At 36.7% G+C, this 21,392-nt stretch overlaps 1 long non-coding RNA gene across 1 annotated transcript; it reads right to left on the bottom strand.

Annotated features, from left to right (window-relative positions):
* LOC109948461 lies at window positions 18,348–20,861 on the bottom strand. Its single transcript, XR_002271088.1, has 2 exons — window positions 20,266–20,861; window positions 18,348–18,919 (listed from the first exon to the last, which is right to left on the bottom strand). It is a non-coding gene; the product is annotated as an uncharacterized LOC109948461 (long non-coding RNA).

The following is a 21,392-nucleotide window of genomic DNA, read 5'->3' as shown; positions in this document are numbered from 1 at the left end:
ATATATATATATATATTTTTTAAATCCTCTCTCTCTCTCTCTCTCTCTCTCTCTCTCTCTCTCTCAAAACAGTACCTCCACCCTAACGCAGATGCCAACCACCCCTCCTCACCACCTCTGCTGCGACCTAGCACCACCTTTCCCTTGCAGCCCCCACCCTCTCCATAGCTTCGACCTCCACCAAGCCACCCTTTCCCTCACCACAGCTCTCTCTCTCTCTCTCTCTCTCCCCCCTCTAGCAACCATAATTCCTAGCTCACCATTATTCCCTCACCAAAAAGGCATACTTCAAATTCCAATTTCAATCCGATAAAACCCCAAAACCCACAAAAAAAAATTGTATTTTCAAGAGATGCACTGCAAGACATGGATCGACTAATTGACTGAAATCCAGTGTATTTTCAAGGATTGCATTACAGATGGTTGCACTTGCCACCTAGATCTATCGTTTCTGCTACTAGTGCAATCACTTCCCGCTTCACTACACTGTAAGGGTGGCACCAGTTTTTTCATGAAGGATGTGGGATGATGATACTACTGTAGACAATGATTTTTTTTTTTTTTTTTTTTTGAAGATAATGGATTATCAGATCAATTTTTTCCTTTAAAAATTCAATTTGTAAATTTGATTTTTATTCCACGATTCTTTAAATTTGATTTGGGTTTGGGGAGATGAAACTGTTATGGGTTTTGGCTATGTGAATGGTTGTATTTGGCAGATAAATGTTGATGGGTTGTTGGGTTTCGACTCTCGAGTGATGATTGAAATTTGTACTATTGCTTGTCCCTCTGCCATCAAGGTGCTCAGCTATTACGTTGCAGTTTTGAGGAACATATTGGGGAACAAGTTCTTTCAGCTTTGAATCTTCAGCATGTCTCCAATGGCCTCTGGCACAACTCTTTGTATGCCCACTAGAACTAGTTCTCTCACCATTAACAAGGCTCCTAACTTCATCAGGTCTTAGTCTTCGTGCGTGATACATGTATGATTGACGAAAGAGAGAGAGCCGAGGGGTGACTTTAAAAGTGGAGGTGGTCATGGTGGTCATTGCGGTGGTGGATGGATGGAGGAGGCATGCGGCAAAGTTGGGGTTCTAGACTATCACTATCGCGAAGAAAAAGTGGGATATTTGTATAATTTTAATTTTTAAGTTTATTTATTTAGTTACTTATATTTTATATTTGTTTAAAAAATATTATTTATTTCATTATTGATTCACGTGGCACAAAATCCAATGGGTCAACGTGTCACGTCATCATTTATCGAATAACTTGACAATCAAACTAACGAATGTATGAAAGTAGTAGTAAAATCAAAGTTTAGGCATGATACTCAAACCAAAAAAAGCTTCGTGTACCAAAGTTTGAATTTTAGGAAACTTCCGGGTAGTAGAGTGAATTTTAGGAAACTTCTGGGTACTATGTATTTCGGATAATTGCCCCTTAATTACCGTTTGTGATACTATGTATTTTGGATAATTGCCCATTGCGATTTATAGTAAAAAATATGTCCAATTATGCAAGTAAAATAAAATATGAACCATTTTGTCTTATTTTCATTTGCGCATAGCCACTCTTGCATTGCATCATCGTTGTGCAATTGCATGTTTGCAATGAAAACGCTGATTGCCTATAGGCAAACTGCACGGAGCATAAATGCGAAGTTAATTAAGGTATAGCGTGAAGAGAAAGAAATCAGGTACCACTTAATTCTGATCCTATGACTATGATTAAAAATTGGGATTAACCAAATTATGGTTTACGAAATTGGGGATATATTTTGGAATGTTATTCGCAGTAAATGACAATTTCTAATATTATTTATTTTAGCTAATTGCTCCTTAATGTTTCTAATATTTTTAGATAATTGCCCCTTACCGTTTGTGATACTATGTATTTTGGATAATTGCCCCTTGTGATTTATAGTAAGAAATATGTCCAATTATGTGAGTAAAATAAAATATGAACCAATTTGTCTTCTTTTCGTTTGCACGTAGACACTCTTGCATTGTATGGTACTTAGTGCAATTGCATGTTTGCAATGCAAACCCTGACTGCTTGTGTGCAAGTAGAAATATGTAAACCCAAACGATGACCACCTACGTGCAATTGTATGTTTTCGATGCAAATGATGACCGCCACCAATGTAAAATTTCCATCAAAGCACCACATAGAAGTTATAAAACTCATTCCCAACAATAGATACATAGCACAATAATATATCAAAGTACACATAAGAAATAAACCATATATGAAAGCATCTTGTCCATCACTAAATCTACATTTCATGTTGATTGTTACATGTAAACCAAGTTCCAAAAGTACAATTGTTTTGGGTTGAACTAGTAGATAAGGAAATAGGTTCATCAATTGTTTTGGGTTGACCCAATAGAAAAACCATCAGAACCTTACAAATCAACCACATAGTTGGCTCGGGATTGAGAAACTGTTTCACTAGCATAACTGTAGCTAATGTCTAGAGACGGCCCATTCTGGTTACTAAACTGAGCTTTGACTACTTGAAGGCATATTCACAACTGCATTTCTACCTCGAAAGAAAGTTCCTTTAAGAACAATTACGCTTTGTAGTCCATATCTGCGACACAAGTGACATTGTAGACTCGTTCCACCATGGCTTGCTTGAGTGCCTTTTGTCCTAACGATATTTGGATCTTTTACAACACTGCCCAACATTTCTCAATTTAAGACTTGTATCTTCTTCCTTTTGTCGTAAGCCTTCACATATTCCCTCTCATCTACTAAACTCATTCGTCAACATGACATAACCATATATACTCTTCGATGCATAAAAACAAACTTTGTTTGACATAGCACTTAAACTTTCGTACCTCACCATTTCTACAACTTCCTTGCTAGTGCCTTTGCCCATGAATTTGCTGAAAGCATCACTTTGGGCACTCTTTGTCCATTTTTTCATTATGAGCGATGAAGGAATTCAGTACGGTGCTAGCACTTATTACATAAAACAGGTGACAACACGGGATCCCTTCACTTTCATATTTCCTGCATCCACACTCTATCAACATATTTTCCCCATTATGGTACACATAAGTTCAATTATTATGCGGTTAACCATATTTTGACAATATGTATACAAGACCTCCAAAATTATACATCACCTTATCATGGGTGAGTGCTGAACAAGCTTCGATCTCATGAAGTACCAATACAAAGTACCTATACGTGTAAATATGAGAAGCTTGTTGCTCGAGTTTTGTCAATGCGGTTTTAAGGACTAGTGTTGAGTACTTTGCATTGAAACCATAATTCGTCGTGGTAGTCTGAACATGTAACATGGCCCTATCAATTGTTGGAATGCATTCAAACAACTTAACGTCTTTCCTCAATTAATCCTTCACGAACTTGTTCATAGACTCCATGCGTTGAGTAGTCTACAAAAACTTTCCTCTAAGACATGATTAAGCCCATGCGTCTCTTTTTGCATACATCATTTCCAACCATTCACTCTGTTTTGGAGTACTGGCTCTTTCTCTCAAAACCTCCTATTTTTTCTCAAGCTCGTACAATGCAAATGGTTCCCAAATACATGCTTGAAAATCTCTTATCAGTTCATCATCCTTCAAGTTATTTTGTGCATTCCTTGACACATGTCATGAGCACAACCGATGGTTAGACATGGGAAACATATCATCACTGGCTTTACGCATCGCCTCGTCACCATCCATTAATATTGATATTAGCTTCTTATCTTTCATGGATGCCATGAATGTCTTCAATACCCACTTGTAAGTTTTAAATGTCTCGTCAAGTAATAATGGGCAAGAAAACATTACAGTGGAATGGTGATTGTTTGAACCGATAAACAATACTAGGGGCTTGTCATACATATTTGTTTTGTACGTGTTGTGGAATATGAGGACGTCTCCGTAGGCAATGTAATCCAAAAGTGAAGTAGAGTCTCTCCGAAACAAATTAACAAGCTTATTTTCCTCGTCAACACTAAACTTACAAAAAAAATCATGATCGATTGCTTCTTTCACTTTCAAGTAAGAGAGTGCAGCTTCTGTGTCACTGTCAAACAAGATTTCCCTACATGATGCTTCCAACTTATTGTACAGATCTTTGATTTGAAAACCAACATTTAAATACCTGCCACATTGGTCGACCATATACTCATATGTATGACATGTTCTGACCAATGCTCTTCGCATTCCCACTGCTAGTGCTAAATCGGAATTTCGAACAACACGGTTACATCAGAGATATGGCTATTGACACTACTACAAAAAGTGAAAAAGACGACCAGAAAACAACGACGGTCTAAGTGAAAACCGTCGTGGTTTTTAAAAAGACGACGGTTCTAAAAACACCGTCGTGTAATACAACCTTAGACAACTAAAAAATGGAGATTCAAATGGCTGTTCAAAAACAACGACGTACATAATTAAACAACCGACGTCTATTTGAAACAGATTTCCGTAGTGTAAAATCAATGCCAACAAAGAACGACAGAAGTTATGAATCGACCGACGTAGAAAGTAAGGACGACGATTTCAATAAAAACCGCTGTTTTTACTCATAAAATAACACGACGAGGTTTTCGTATAAGACGCCGTATAATTACAAACAAATCCACGGCTTTAAAATACAAAATATCGCCGTATTAAATTAATGTACAACGACGGAAATTATAAATATAACGACGTTAAATGAAAAGATTCCACGTCGCAAAACAAATATTGCGTCGTGTTAGTTAAAAACGACGTCATAACAAAAAACCGTCGTTGTTTCAAACTGAATTAATTTAAAATTTATTCGGGAAAGCAAAATCTATTTATAATTTCCTCGGGTTAGTAATATTGCGTCGTGTTAGTTTACAAATTCTAGAACATGAATTTTCCTCATTTTAAATTTCCTCGGGAAAGAAAAATCTATTTATCACGCTTTGTAATTGAAAACTAAAACTGAAAGAATTCGGGAAAAAAAACTCTATTTATAATTTAAAAATAAAATTCACGTCGGTTGTAGTACACTTAACGACGTTTAACAAAATAATCTACGTCGGTAATTATAAATCTACCGCCATCTTACCTTAATATAGACGACGAGAAAAGACGACGGTAGAACAGAAAACCGCCGTTGTTTCAGTTTCTTTAACAGTTTGGTCCTTTATCTTTCTGCAGGACTTGTATAGTTCAAAGCATTGACAATGTCTTCATCATATCTCCCAGCAACTACTGATTCGATTGCTCATGCTTTAGAGGCCATCTGAAGCCATTTCTATTCTTTATCGCATTCTTGAAACCCATCTTCTTCTTCTGAAGCTCTACGGATAAAGGAAGAGGCTATCACAAATCTGACGGATCTTCTTAGCCAAGAAAATCAAACAGATTTATCTGAGAAGCGAACTTTCCTTCGACAGCGAGTGGAGGCCAGGCTTGCATCTCTTTTGATGGAAAGCAAGGAGTATTCAGAAGCACTAAGTGTCCTATCAGGCTTGATCAAGGAAGTGAGAAGGCTAGTTGACAAGCTTCTTCTTGTGGACATATATTTGATGCGAGTAAGCTCAATTTCTCTTTGAGAAAGACATCCAAATTATTGTCTTTGAGACGTGAGAGACTGAGAGAGGAAGAACTTGGAACCCTAAATGTAAACTGAAAATGAATGAAAGCGACAAATTTATAGAATAAATTTTTAAAACCAACGGCGGTCCTTACAAAAAAACCGCCGTTTAAATTGTAAAATCAACGTCGGTATGATCGACGTATATTACAGAAATCCACGTCGGTAAATTAATACAAACGACGTGTTAAATAATCTACCATGACGCGAGTTATTACTTATGTACTTTAATTTTTGAGTTTACTACGACGGTACCTACAACACTACTGTCGTATTTATTTACCACGTCCGAAGTTAAATGTACCGTCGTATTTTGTAATTTATACGTCGTAGTTATATGTAACCGCCGTATTATTTTTTTGAAATGGTTTTATATGTAAGCAACTTTTCGTCTACCTGACATACACATGCGCTATTTCCAAACCCGATTAAAAAGTTCAATCTCCCAGAGAAAACTTTTAGACTTTTGTCCTTGTCAGAGCACTGTCAGAGTATCTCATCGTCTTCCTCTCGTCTTCTTCGTCGTCTCTGAACTTAAACATAATCTTCCTCTTGCTTTCATTGCACGCAAAAGGTAAGCTTTCATTTTCACTATTTTGGTTGCTGTTTTGCATGCTCATACGTTTTTTGTTTGAAAAATCTTTTTACCTTTTTTCTAGCCAAAATCATTTTACTTCTTTCCAAGTTTGATAAAATATACAGACAAAGAGGGAAAGTTTCCAACTTTGAAGACAACTACCTCAACTAAATAAGACGACGGTAGCTTCTTATGTACGTGGTTAAATATGTAGACCACGACGGTTCGTCAGTCGTTCTAGCGTCGTCTGAAAATTGACAAAGTTGTTTTTAAAATTATAGTCTTTTTTTTATTTGCTTGTTTAATTGCAGGTTTGATTTCTCTGAACAATGGTTTTTGTTTTTCCCTAATTTGATAAAATATAAAGAAAAAGAAAGTAGGGTTGGTATCTAATATAGACGACAGTATCTTATTGTTTTACGTCGTGTGAATGTTAATACCACGACGTCATATTAAAATACCGTCGTCTATATAAGATTCCAAAACTTTCTTTCTTGGCCTTGTATTTTATCAAATTAGAAAACAAAAACCATGGTTCAGAAAAATCAAATCTGCAATCAAACATTCACAGAGAAAGAAAGAAGGGTTTTGGATCCTTATATAGACGACGGTATATTACGACTGACGTCGTGTGAACATCAATACCACGACGTTATATAAATATTTCGTCGTTTATAGTTAATTATCACGTCGTTTATAGTTAATTATTTCGTCGTTGTTTAATTACCTTGGTTTTAAACATTTATTACGTCTGAGATTATTTCATTGCGTCGTTTAAAATCATATCATACGTCGTATTTTATTAATAACTGTCGTTTGTGTTCTTAATCTTTTCCTGAAATATTTTCACTTGCAGTTTTGTCTGTAAAAATGGTTTCTCACCAAGACCAAAGTAAGGATTCTGGCTCCAAGAAAAATGGAGGTAAGGACCTTGGAATGGTACCTCCTCAAGTGAAGCCTTCGAAGAAGATGAAGTTTGCTTCATCATCTGCTGAGACAGAACGAACCAGCACGACAACAATCTCTGATGATTCAAAGTCTGGTCGAGGTATGAGCACAATGCCTCGTGTTGTGAAGAGAAAACTTCAGAAACTGAGGCCAATTGTTGAGTACAATAAAAGGGGGAAAGGAATTGGCCAAGCACATAGTGAGATGCAGTCCTACATTGGTGTGTTGGCACGCTCCAGAGTTCCACTTGTGGACATGAAATGGGCTCAAATCCCCAAGGATATAAAGGAGCAGATTTGGGAAGCAGTTGACCTTGCTTTTGTGGTAGGTCAAGGGGGCAAGAGCTCTGTGTTAGCTTCTGCTGCCAAGAAATGGAAAGATTTCAAGTCTACACTAACGAGGCAATATATCCTTCCATACACCAATGACAGGGAAAGATTAAGCCAACCCCCTGAAACATATAAATTCATAGAGAAAGCACAATGGGATGCCTTTGTAGCTTCAAGGTTATCCAAAGATTTTGAGTCTGTGCATTCTCAACATGCACAGATTAGGGAGAAACTTGAGTACAATCATCGATTGTCTCGAAAAGGATATGCTGGTTTGGAGGATCAATTGGAGGAAACCATGCCTGGGGTAGAAATTGATCGATCTACCTTATGGAAGAGAGCTAGACAGGACAAACATGGTAACATCCCGGATCCAAAGGTGGCAGAGAAAGCAAAATTAATTGTAAGCCTACTCACTCTGTTTTAAATTTTTATTAAACTGTGAATAATTCTTATTACGTCTTATGTTATATTTTGCGTCGTGTGAATGATATTACCACGTCGAATTTTTTTTAAAAACGTCGTTAAAGGTCTAAATCAGGAATCACTACTCTGTTTTCTATAATTATAGCATAAGATGTCGGTGGTTCATTTTCGCGTCGTTTGTATTGAATTACTACGTCGAAATGTTTTAAACAAGGTCGTTAAAGGTGTGAATATTGAATCATCCCTCTGTTATCTGTAAATAAAGCATAAGACGTCGGTGATTTATTCATTCCGTCGTTTTAAAAACTAACCACGTCGGTTTAAAAACTACCGTCGTGATAAATTATAATAACGTCGATTTATATGTTATTGCGTCGTGTGAAATTATATAATACGTCGTTTGTATATAAATAACCGTCGTGTGTTTTTGTTCTTACTTTTTTATATATCTTTGTTTTAGGATGAATTGCAAAAACAAGTCTCGGAAGGCAAAGTCACTGTTTCTGGCAGCAATGATGTGCTGACCATGGCTTTGGGCCCCGAGCATCCAGGCAGATTGAGAGGAGTAGGTGCTGGGATCTCACCAAAGCAATATTTCAATTTACCCAAACCACAGAGAGTGAGCTTTGACGACCGTTTGAAGGACAGTTTAAGAGTTCTCCTTCAAGAAGAGACTAAAAAGATGGAAGCTAAGGCAAGGGAAGAGGCTTTAAGGATGGAGGCTAGAACGAAACAATTGGTAGAGGCTGAGAGGGAGCATTTCCTGAGTCAGCTTTCCCAATTAATTCCCAATTTTGATCCAAGCATGCTTAAACCCAGAATTAGCCAAAGTCCCAAAAATCCAATGTCGGACAAAGCAAGCTGCTCTGGAGGTGATGTGAGATCCCAGCATTTTGAGGATGATACTGCCAAAAATGGGAAACATCAGGAAGAAAAGGTAACATATCTGAACTTTGAATTCTCTGTTTTTTTAAAAACCATTAGACGTCGTTATTATTTATAAGACCGTCGTTTGAAATACATACCACGACAATTTTAAAAATAAACCGTCGTTTGTATTTCAATACCACGTCGTATTTAGTTTACTTGTTTTACACGCCATTAAACGTCGTTTTTTTTTCAAACTTTGTGGTTTTTAGACGACGGAGTTAGTCATTCCCGACGTAATAGATGAAGAGAATAAAGAAGAAAAACAAGATGAAAAGGAGAAAGAAGATGACGACCAGGTATGTTCATATAACTTTGCCTTTTTTATTTTTTTTTCAAAATTCCAGACGTCGATATTTTTCTTTAAACCGTCGTTTGTTTACAACTTAGACGGCGGAATTTTTTTTAAGACGTAATAAATTATTCACCACGACGGTTTCTTCAGACGACGTTTAAATTCTTTTCAGACGACGTTTTATTCCTTAAACCATCGTTTTTATTGAATTACCACGTCATTTTTTTTATTTCTTTAAACAGGTTATTAAAGTTGTTGATTATTCAAATATGGAGGCGCCATCTTCTTTAAACTCCCTTTGTCGTTATGTGGAAACGACACTCGTGCCTCAGGATAAGACCCTGCACTTTACAATTGATAAGGAGGTGTTTGGTCTAGAGCGCGATACCTTCCTCCTGCCTGAAGATATTACACAATTTGCAGGCATGGAAGAAATAGGAGCCACTGTCATTGCTGTATATATGAGGTTTGTCATTCTAAAATAATACGTCGTTGGTTTATTTATTGCGTCGTCTTAACCAACTAACCACGTCGTTAGTATGTACCGTCGTGATAAATATATTATAACGTCGTTGTCTATTTCAGTACGTCGTGTGAAATTTTATAATACGTCGTTTTGTTATACATAACCGTCGTGTGTTTTTTTTGTATATATGAGGTTTGTCATTCTAAAATAATACGTCGTTGGTTTATTTATTGCGTCGTCTTAACTAACTAACCACGTCGTTAGTATGTACCGTCGTGATAAATATATTATAACGTCGTTGTCTATTTCAGTACGTCGTGTAAAATTTTATAATACGTCGTTTTGTTATACATAACCGTCGTGTGTTTTTTTGTGCTGACTTGTTTATATTATTTTATATATTTAGGTACTTACACGATGTTTTGAAACGAGCTAATATGTGTAGCATGGTTGGCTTTATCGACCCTGCTACAGTTAGTGCCAGCTCTGGCACAATAGCTGACAGATCACGCCTACTAGCAGCTCGACTTCAGAGGACTGACGGTGAACAGATTTTCCTGATGCCTTACAATCCAGGGTTAGTCTCCTTAACACGATTTTGTTTTTATGATTTTCAATAAATGACAGCGTATAAACTAACCACGTCGGTGTTTTATTTTATTGAGTCGTTTGAAACTACTAACCACGTCGGTAGTTATTTATTGTCGTGATAAATGTATAATGTCGTCGATTGCTACTTTATTTCGTCGTGTGAAATATTATAATACGTCGTTTTTGTAAATAACCGTCGTTTTTATATTAATTTTGTGCAGCCGTCATTGGATCTTGTTGATTGTAAGAGCAAAGAGAGAAACCGTCTATTTTCTGGATCCTCTGCCAGGAAATCGTGTGGTTGATGAAGAGGCCAAAAATATTGTGAACAGTGCTATAAAAATTTATAATTCTCACATAGCCAGACCAGGCCGCAAGGCAGTCATTTGGAAAACTCTGTCAGGCACACCAAAGCAACCCAGCAATGTCGAATGCGGGTATTATGTGATGCGCTTCATGAGGGACATCATCATGGATCCTTCCTTGGGGTTTGAGAAGAAGGTAAGAAGAAATTGCCTTCATACATTTTACGTCGTTTTTTGTATTATCAACGACGGTCATGTAAAATTACCGTTGTTGAATACATATAGTACGTCGGTTATGAAAAATATCGTCGTCTGTGATTCAATTTCTTTTTATTTATAAACCCTAATAGTCATTGTTTATGCAGTATGCCAAGGGAAAACAGGAAGCGCCATACCCCCAAGAAGCAATTGATGAAGTCCGGAATGAATGGTCAGAGTTTGTTTGCCTTCACCTGGAATAGGGGAATTATTGAACACTTGATATTTATGTATAATGTACAAATTTTGTCCATAATATATAATGTAAAAATTTGTTGAGGTTTTCTTAAATTAAAAAAAAAACAAACATACAAATTGCGTAACCGACGTGTAATACTTTGCCAACGACGTAATAAAGTCAAAAGCCGTCGTTTTTTGTTGTTTCGTTTTAAACAAATCCGACGTAAAAGGATATTTAGACGACATTCTTTGAACAATTGAGTCGTTTATGGTTTACAACGTCTTCAATTTCTTAAGGGTTTAGGGTAGTACTTTGTAACGACAGCGGTTAAGTCGTGGAATATATATTTTACGTCGGATAGTTAAATATCCGCCATGGTTTCTCATTTAAACGACGTCATTTTAACAACTTAGTCGTCTATTACAATTTACAACGTCTACAATTTATTAACACCGACGTGGTTTGTTGTTGTGATAAGAATATTTTATTATTTTTATATCAAAATATTCAAAATAAATTTAAAATAAATCAGAAAAATGCAAAGTCAACTCCTATGAAGTCATTGATATATTTTCTTCCCCCTAAACCTTGAAAAAAATCATTTTTAATAACAAAAATTTAAAATAACCATCCAAAACAAAATTGTTTTGATGAGTCATAAAATCACTTCTAGTTTTATGGTTTAGGGTTTAGAGTCTAGGGTTTAGAGATTAGGGTTGTTATTTATTGGGGTTTATTTTTAAAGTATAATTTTTGGGTAGTCTAGGGTATATATTAGGCTGTAAAACCATAAACCCTTTTATAAACTTAATTTTTAAAATTATATAATTTAGTTTTAAGGGTTTAGGGTATTAATTGTTAACGACGGTGGTTGAGTCGTGGAATACATATGTTACGTCGTGCAGTAAAATATCCGACATGGTTTCTGCTTTAAACGACGTCATTTTAATATGTAAGTCGTCTATTATAATTTACAACGTTTTCAATTTCTTAACTTCGACGTGGTTTTTCAGTCGTCTTTATATCAAAATATTCAAAATTAATTTAAAATTAATCCAAAAAATGAACGTCAAAATAAACGGCGTTACGTTCAGTGTTTTCGTCGTGGAATATTACATTTACGTCGGTTCTTGTAAAACTTTCGCCATGGTTTTTCTTTCGACGTTTTAAAGAGCGCGCGCTCTAAAAATTTTCGCGCGCCCTAAATTTTTTTATATTTGGCTCTTATTCTTATACTTCTAACCCTGAACCCTAAAATTTTCAGATTTCACGCAACATAACATTCGCTCTCTCACTTCTGCTCTAATTAAAAGTTGCACTCTCCAGGTTCCGTCGAATCTGTGAGCTCGTCCAACCTGTAAGTACAAACCCTATCTTCCCCTTGTAAATTCATTGAATGATATTAGGTTGTTTTGTTAAAGGGTTTTAGGTATATGCTTTGCGATCTGTTAATAATGTGCTTATAGGTATGGGTTCATGAATTTTCTGTTTAATGGGTTCATGGATTTTCTGTTTAATGGGTTCATGGATTACATTATCTGTTATGTTGAATTGGGAATGGTTTTAATTTTGTCGGATCTTTTAATCACCCTATGTTATGTTGAATTGGGAATGGATTTATTGTTTTCATGCTTGGTTTCATGTATATGTTGGTTTCTTGCTTGGTTTCATATATATGTTGTGTTCTTAATGGGTTTTGGGTTCTTGAAAATAAACTGAGACACGACGCCTTTTTAGGCATACGACGACGATTACACGACGGTTTATGAAAAAACCGTCGTTGTATTACTTATACACGACGATTTTTTCATAAACCGTCGTTTGTATTACTTATATTAGACGACGTCTGTTGAAAATCCGTCGTCTATATATGCCAAATACGTCTGTTTTTGTTTAAAACCCGTCGTCTCTGTTGTGTATTACTTGCTATTAGATCTTTGTATAATCTGCTATAGTGATGGTTATTGCCTGTATTTTCACTTTATTATAGATAATAGGTTATAGTGTCGGAGATGGATAAGTCATGGATGCACTCGGATAGAAGATCGAAGGCATATGAGTTTGGGGTGGAAGCATTTTTGAACTTTGCTGTAGAAAATCTTCTAACTACAACACATATCCGTTGTCCATGTGTTAAATGTGTTAATTTGAAGTTGTTTGGGGTTGGAATTATAAGGGATCACTTATACTTTAATGGAATTGACCAAAGCTATAAGAATTGGACATTTCACGGAGAACCTTGGGAAGCAACTATTAATGCTAGTAGAAATGTTGAAGAAGATGATGGCCATAGTAGGTACAGTTTTGTGTCTGAAGAAATTGATATGGATGATAATGATTTTGGTGATTTTGGTTCCGATCCGTATGAGTTTGCCAATGTGATTGGGGATGGAGATCAACCAGTGTACCCTGGTTGTAGAAAGTACACGAAGTTATCGGCATTAGTGAAGTTGTATAATTTGAAGGCAAAACATGGGATGAGTGATGTCTGTTTTACAGAATTATTGATACTTCAAGGCGATTTGCTTCCAGAAGGAAATACAATACCAACCTCTATGTATGAGGCTAAAAAGACTTTGTGTGCATTGGGGCTGAGTTATGAGAAAATGCACGCATGCCCCAATGATTGCATCTTGTATAGGAAGGAGTATGAGGATTCAACTAACTGTCCTACTTGTGGTATCTCAAGGTGGAAGGAAGGCAAAGATTCAATCTTGAAAGAGGGTGTGCCAGCGAAGGTGGTGTGGTATTTTCCTCCAATTCCAAGGTTTAAAAGGATGTTTCAATCACATGAGACAGCTAAGAGTTTGACTTGGCATGCTGCTAAAAAATCAATTGACGGTCAGATGTCTCATCCGGCGGATTCCCCGTCTTGGAAACTTCTTGATGATAAATGGCCTGAGTTTGGTAATGAGCCGAGAAATTTGAGATTGGCTCTTTCATCTGATGGATTCAATCCCCACAGTTCTCTAAGTAGCAGATATAGTTGTTGGCCGGTTATCTTAGTTACATATAATCTCCCTCCATGGCTGTGCATGAAACGAAAGTTCATGATGTTAACCTTATTGATTTCAGGTCCTAAACAACCCGGAAATGATATAGACGTCTACTTGGAGCCTTTGATTGATGATTTAAAATCTTTGTGGGATGGGATTAGAAGAGTGTATGATGCACATAATGGAGAATACTTTACACTCAGAGCTGCATTAATGTGGACAATTAATGATTTCCCCGCCTATGGAAACTTATCTGGTTGTGTTGTTAAAGGATATAAAGCTTGTCCAATATGCGGCGATGATACACCTAGTCACAGGTTGAAAAATGGCCACAAAATTTGTTACATTGGGCATAGAAAATGGTTACCAATCAATCATCCATATAGGAGGCAACGTGCAGCTTTTAATGGGAAACCTGAATATGGCATACCTCCCGAGCCATTAACCGGAGAAGAAGTGCTGCATATGGTTGAAAATGGTGACAGAGTTTGTTGGAAGAAGAAATCAATATTCTTTGATCTCGAGTATTGGAAATACCTTCCTGTGAGGCATGCCCTAGATGTTATGCACATTGAGAAGAATGTTTGCGATAGTATTATTGGTACATTGCTGGAGATCCCTGGAAAAAATAAAGATGGGATTGCTGCTCGATTAGATTTATTGAACATGGGGGTCAAAACTGATTTGCAACCCGAGTATGGAGAAAGACGTACTCGTTTGCCTCCTGGGCCTTGGAATTTGTCAAGAGCAGAGAAGAGAGAGGTTTGCAATTCTTTCTATGGTATGAAGGTCCCTGAAGGTTATTCTTCAAATATTAAAAATCTTGTATCTTTACAAGATTCAAGACTTCTTGGCCTTAAATCACATGATTGTCATACCTTAATGCAACAATTGCTCCCTGTGGCAATTCGTTCTGTTTTGGAGAAGCCTGCAAGGTATGCAATAACTCGTTTGTGCTTCTTCTTCAATGCTATATGTGCAAAGACTGTTGATGTTTCCAAGCTAGATAAGTTGGAAAAAGATGTAGTAGTTACTCTGTGTTTGCTTGAGAAGTACTTTCCCCCTTCATTCTTTGATATCATGGTTCATCTAGTAGTACATCTTGTCAGAGAAGTTCGTCTATGTGGGCCAGTATATTTTAGGTGGATGTATCCGTTTGAAAGATATATGAAAGTGCTGAAGGGGTATGTTCAGAATCGTACTCGTCCCGAAGGTTGCATTGCTGAGCGGTATATAGCTGAAGAAGCGGTAGAGTTTTGTACTCAGCATTTATCTGATGTTAGTACAGTTGGAGTGCCTTCAAGCCAAAAGATGGGACTTTCAAAGCCATTATCAGGTTGCACAGTGAGCGTAGTTGATCAGGACCTGTTGAATCAAGCACATCTATATGTCTTGGAGAATACGGAGGAAGTCCTACCTTATATCGAGTACGTATGAGTTTTATTCTTTAACTTATTGATTTTAAATTATTTCTTATGTTTATCTTCTATATTTGGGACTGTAATGCTTGAATTTTTCGTGTCATGTAGGCAACATATGATCCACATCAAGACTGCTTATCCAAAATTTAGAAAGAGAACAAAGTGGCTGCAGGATAAGCACAATAGCACTTTCATTCAATGGCTACGCTTCAAGGTATATGTTGTTGAATAACATATTTCTCTTTTAATTTTCTTCTTATTTCTATGTTAGATTGAATTAAGATATATGATTAATTTGCAGGTTCAAAGTGAACTTGAGGAAGACAATCATGGCGTATCAGAAAATTTAAGGTGGCTAGCAGCTGGTCCAAACATGTCAGTGCCATTATATAGGAGCTATCTTATTAAAGGTATTAAATTCAATATCAAGGCACAAGATGATGTGTGGACAACTCAAAATAGTGGAGTTTATTTACTTGCACATACCATGCAAGTTGCTAGTGCCAAGGATAAAAACCCAATTCTCTCAAATATGGGTTTCTATGGTGTCATTCAAGAAATTTGGGACCTTGACTACCAAAAGTTTACAATCCCAGTCTTTAGGTGTGATTGGATAGATAGTTCTGGTCTTGTAGTCGACGAACTTGGATTTACCCTTGTAGATTTGAGTAAAATTGGACATAGGAATGACCAATTTGTTTTGGCTTCTCAAGTCAAACAAATATTTTTTGTTGACGACCCGATGCATCGTGGTTGGTCGGTAGTGTTATCAATGCCTAATAGAGAATATAATGATGTTATTGGTGATGAAGTCTTAGGTGATGTGATAATTGAGTGTGAGCCATTTACTAGAGGGATGCCAAATGTTGACACATTTGATGAACTAGTGGGTGAGTTAGGCGGTCAAAATATTCGAGATGGGTGTGAAGATATATGGATTGAATGATGCTTATGTAATTGGCAGTGTAAGACATTAATTTTGTAATATATTGTAATGTGATTTCTTCACTTTCTACGTTCAAATAAAACACGACGTTATTGTGAACCAGTTATTCAGCATATTTACCGACGTCTTAAAGCAACGTAACAATGAAGAACCACGACGCTATTGTGAAGCAATTATACAGGATATCACGTCGGGGAAGGATTAAGAACCGCCATGTAATTCAAAATAACACGACTCCAATCCCATAATACCGACGTCTAAAAAACGAGATATATAATCTGAACGTTAAAAAATACGACGTCATCATACATTTTCCACGTCGCAAGTTCTTTTATAAACGAAGAGGAACGAAATGAATTCCGACGGTAATTCATTATAACCGCCGTCTAATATCAATTAAACGACGTTATTTGTAATACGGCTCTCATCATAATCAACGCCGTCTATATGTTCTGTAATACGGCTCTCATTTATTTGGAACCGACGTTGTTTAGAAGTTCAACGTCGTCTATATTAATAAGTGCGTCGTGAGTAATGAATACATATAAATACAACGTCGACTACATAAATGCCACCGACGTTGTTTCGCATTCAACGTCAACTATATAAATACATACGTCGTAAATAATGACACTGACAACTATTTCCACGTCATCTTTTTTAGAAAAATCGAAGTGGAAAATTTATTTCACGACGGTTGTTTGTAAATAAGAGACATAGTAGATTTCAATAACGTCGTCTTCTCATGTATTTAAAGACGTCATATTTTATCTTGTCGTGAAAATTATATTTGACGGCGTAGTGTTTTAGTTGTCGTCGTTGTATGTCTATCTTGCGGCCTTGTTCTTTTAATATGTGTCATATTTTTCCTTTTTAACGACGGTGATTTGTTTGAGTTGGTCGTCTATTCTCATCCTCGACTATTTTTTAGAACTTTAGCAGACTAAACACGTCTGTTTTTATTTGTTTTCGACGTTGTTTTATTTAACAACGTCTAATATTTATCGTCGTTGTTTGTTTCTGAAAATAGGACGTATAAATTTTGTAATACGACTCTCATATATTTGTAACCGACGTTGTTTCGTTGTTCAACGTCTACTCTATAAATACATACGTCGTAAATAATGACACTGACAACTATTTCCACATCATCTTTTATAGAAAAATCGAAGTGGAAAATTTATTTTACGACGTCTCTTTTTATATAGGCGACGTAGTAGGTATCAATAACGTCGTCTTCTAATGTATTTAAAGACGTCATATTTTTTATTGTCGTGAAAATGATATTTAACGGCATCTTATTTTAATTTTCGTCGTTGTATGTCTATCTTGCGGCCTTGTTATGTTAATATGTGTCATATTTTTCCTTTTTAACGACGGTTTTTTTAGAGAGTTGGTCGTCTATTCTCATCCTCGACTGCTTTTTTAGATCTTTTGCAGTACAAAGACGTCGTTTTGTATTTGTTGATGACGTTGTATATTTTAACAACGACGGTGATTTAGCGTCGTGGTTTATGAGGGAAAAGATGACGGTGGATTCCACGACCATTGAAAAACCGAATACACGACGGTGATTTACCGTCGTCTTTTTGCTTTTTTGTAGTAGTGTGAAGTGGGGTAACTAGTTCATGACTTCTCATAACTTACCAAAAAAAGGTCGGACAATTCTCTCTTGTAATTGGCTTCGGTAGCTGAATCCTATCTGATACCTCATTAAACTTTTCATTTCTCGAGCCTTCTTTAGAACAACACCACTATCTCCTACTTACTTTCCATTTCGTGTTATGAACCAATATATCATTTCTCATGCTAAATCCAATGACCTTTGCATAACTCATATAATATTCTTCCGCTAATTCTATCGTTTTAAACTCTTTCCCCATAATATCTTCTCGGTACATTAATGTCAACACCATTATAATCACTACTTTGACTACCTCGATGTTTGGTCAACATATGCCCACTCTATGTTGCCGGTGCCTCGCGACTCGACCTTTCCCAACCACCCAGATACTCCGAATCACTACAACCACCCTTTGATGTTCTATGCCTCTGCCCATCTTAGCAGACCTCTCCATGCATAAGAAACATAAATTCAAACTAAAATTACATTATAATTTAAGTGCTAACATACTTTCTCTTCAATTCAGACAAATGAATAATCTCAACGTGAAATTGCACATAGTCACGATAATAATTGCACACCGGTATAACTATTTCGCAACAAAAAACATACAATTGCATGAACTCATGACCCAAAATACATTCAACTCCTAAACCCAAAAAAGAGGGTCATTTGAACTCTTACTTGATGCTTCCAAACATTCAACTCCTCCTCCTTCAACTTTGTTTCACAAACAACTCAAATGAGGAACCAATGTCGTCATTCAAAGCCAAGGAGGTTGTAAATCTTCGAAATCTTTACGACGACGCTATTTTTTTCGTCAACTCGGAACTCATAGCTACTATTACAAATCCATTCCCGCTGATGTCGTCAACGGTCAAACTCATCTGGCATCCATCCTCTCTTGTTTCTCGAGTTCGAGACTGAGTATTGTAGATCGATTTGATGTAGTAACGGCTGGAATGGGCTTCAAAGCTCATATAAACATCGAGAAATGGGCGATATCAGGTCGGGCCGATGCCACCCTTCAATGTGTGAGATTGAAGTTCTTTATTAGCTTCATCGATTGATGTTGTTGAAGTAGCAGTTGACACTTCAAACAAATTAAACTAAATACCTCTTAATTCGTTGAGCATTAGATGAAATGGAAGCCCCGTTAAGAAAGGTATAGCCTAATTGAGTGAGGTTTTGCCTATGAATTGTATCTTTATACAGATGGGTTTTGGGCAAGTAGAGAGAAGTGTTGGAGGACCTCGCTTAGGATTGGATGAGGCAGACAGTCGCAAGCGTCTTAGGTTTTCTCGTGGACGACCTCCATCTCGTGAGTCTAGATCTCTTTTCCTTTCTCACAGTCATATGTGACTCATGTGATGTTTAATAAGAAATGGCTAAACAAGTCATCATGTCATTCAATCTTAGCCCTTAATTTTTAAAATCCAATTTCAGTCCTTGGATAAATGACTACATTGGCACCATCAATGTACCACCGAATTTTCGCCTAATAATAGCCCCCTGCGGGACCTATACATTTTATTTGGTGATTAAACGTTAAGAAACAGTTGATACGGCAAGAATTGAGTTGAAGAAATATTATTAAGGACAAACTACATAAAACCCCCAAACTATAGGGTCATTTTCAAGTTCATACCCAATTTTAGAGACATTTACGAGTACATATTCAAACCCCCGGAAAACCTACAAATTACCCCCTCCGTTAGCCAAACCATTAATGAATCTATTAAATGCTGATGTCGCGAATGTGGATTCCATTTTTTTTTAATGACGCGGACTTACATGTGGACAAATAAAAAATTATTTACATGTTAAAAATAATTTTTAAATCATATTAAAATCACTAAAAAAATTAAAAAAAATCTCCTCTCTCTTCTCCTACCCAGCCAACCCTCCCTCCCTCCCAACTCAACCCCACCTCTTAGCCACCCCTCTACAGCCAACCCCTACCCCCAAACCCAAATCTCTTTCTCTTCCTTCTCCACCCCACCCCACCGCACCCCACCCCAACTTCTCCAGCATAGACCCAGCCACCAGCCATTATCAATAACGCAATCAATATCATTGGCCTAGGAATTAAGACTCTAAAAAACATATTGTACTACAGGCTGAGACCTCGTGAGGTGGAATGAGAACCTACCCCACATTTCCATGCCAAAAGAAAGGTCTCTTCCATGAGAAGAGTATGGTTCAAATCCTCTTTGGCGTCATTAAAAGCAGTATAATTCCCATCAGTCCAGAACCCATTCCATAACTCCAGAACCAACTAACAAAAAATGCCCAAAAGCTCAACACAAATGGAAATCAAGATTCACCAGTCCAAACATCGAATTTCAAATCTCTACAGGAGAATTCATACCTCCTATGAAAGAAGATAGCAATATATAGAAGGCGAATGATCAGACTTGCGTGGATCAATAGATCTCATAATGATTTCAGTCTTGAGGGCCTCCTCTTCCCTCTTTGTCGTCGTCTTCTTCTTCTTGAAGCTACTCTTGGGTTTCTTTGGAGTCGAGTTCAGGGTGGAAACGACGTTGTTTGTCGAGTTGGAGATCTCACCCAACACAACTCGCTTATTGGGAGCTAGAATTTGTAGGACAGAGCGATCGAAGGTTGCGGTTGGGCCTATGCTGGAGAAGTTGGGGTGGGTTGGGAGGGAGAAGGAGAGAGAAAGAGAGTAGGGTTTGGGGTGGGCGACGAGAGAGAGGTGGCTGAGAGGTGGGGTTGAGTCGGGAGGGAGAGGCTAGGTAGGAGAAGAGAGGAGATTTTTTTATTAAAAAATTTAATTTTTTTTAATGATTTTAATATGATTTAAAAATTATTATTTATTATTTATTTGTCCACCTGTAAGTCCATGTCATTAAAAAATAGAACCCACATTCGCCACATCAGTATTTAACAGATTCACTAATGATTTGATTGATGAAGGGGATAATTTGTAGGTTTTCCGGGAGTTTAAGGGCATGTTTACGTATCAATAATGGAGAAAGTAAGGAATTAGAGAATTTAGGAATCGGGAAACTACTGAATCGGTATGGAAAGAATCATTTCCATTAAGCTGTTTACTAAATATCTGGAATTAGCAAAGGAATGAGGTTGATTCCCATTGTTATTGTTTACTAATTTTCATGAATCAAAATCGAAATTAATTTGATTACTGAAATGCCCCGCACATTTTCACCACAGCACATATAATTCTCAAACTGATTAAGGAGGCCAAACTAATCCCGTAGCAAACCAGTAAGGTGGTGTAAGCATGAGGACTCAATATGCTGAACAATATGAACAGTAAGAGCCCAGTTCAATGATAATGCTAATAACACATTTGTCTAGAATCAATTTCAAACAAAAAAATAAACTCCAATAAATATATATCTTTCACCTACGTAACTAGTAAACAATCAAATAATAATAACCTGCATAATCTTCATATGATTAAATACATAATCTTCATACTACCTAAAAAAGAGATATATAATCTCCATA

The sequence above is a fragment of the Prunus persica genome, chromosome G4 (assembly GCF_000346465.2).
Source record: "Prunus persica cultivar Lovell chromosome G4, Prunus_persica_NCBIv2, whole genome shotgun sequence".
Classification (NCBI taxonomy): domain Eukaryota; kingdom Viridiplantae; phylum Streptophyta; class Magnoliopsida; order Rosales; family Rosaceae; genus Prunus; species Prunus persica.
Note: the sequence above shows the minus strand (reverse complement) of the source record. Positions and strands in the feature narration are given on the sequence as shown.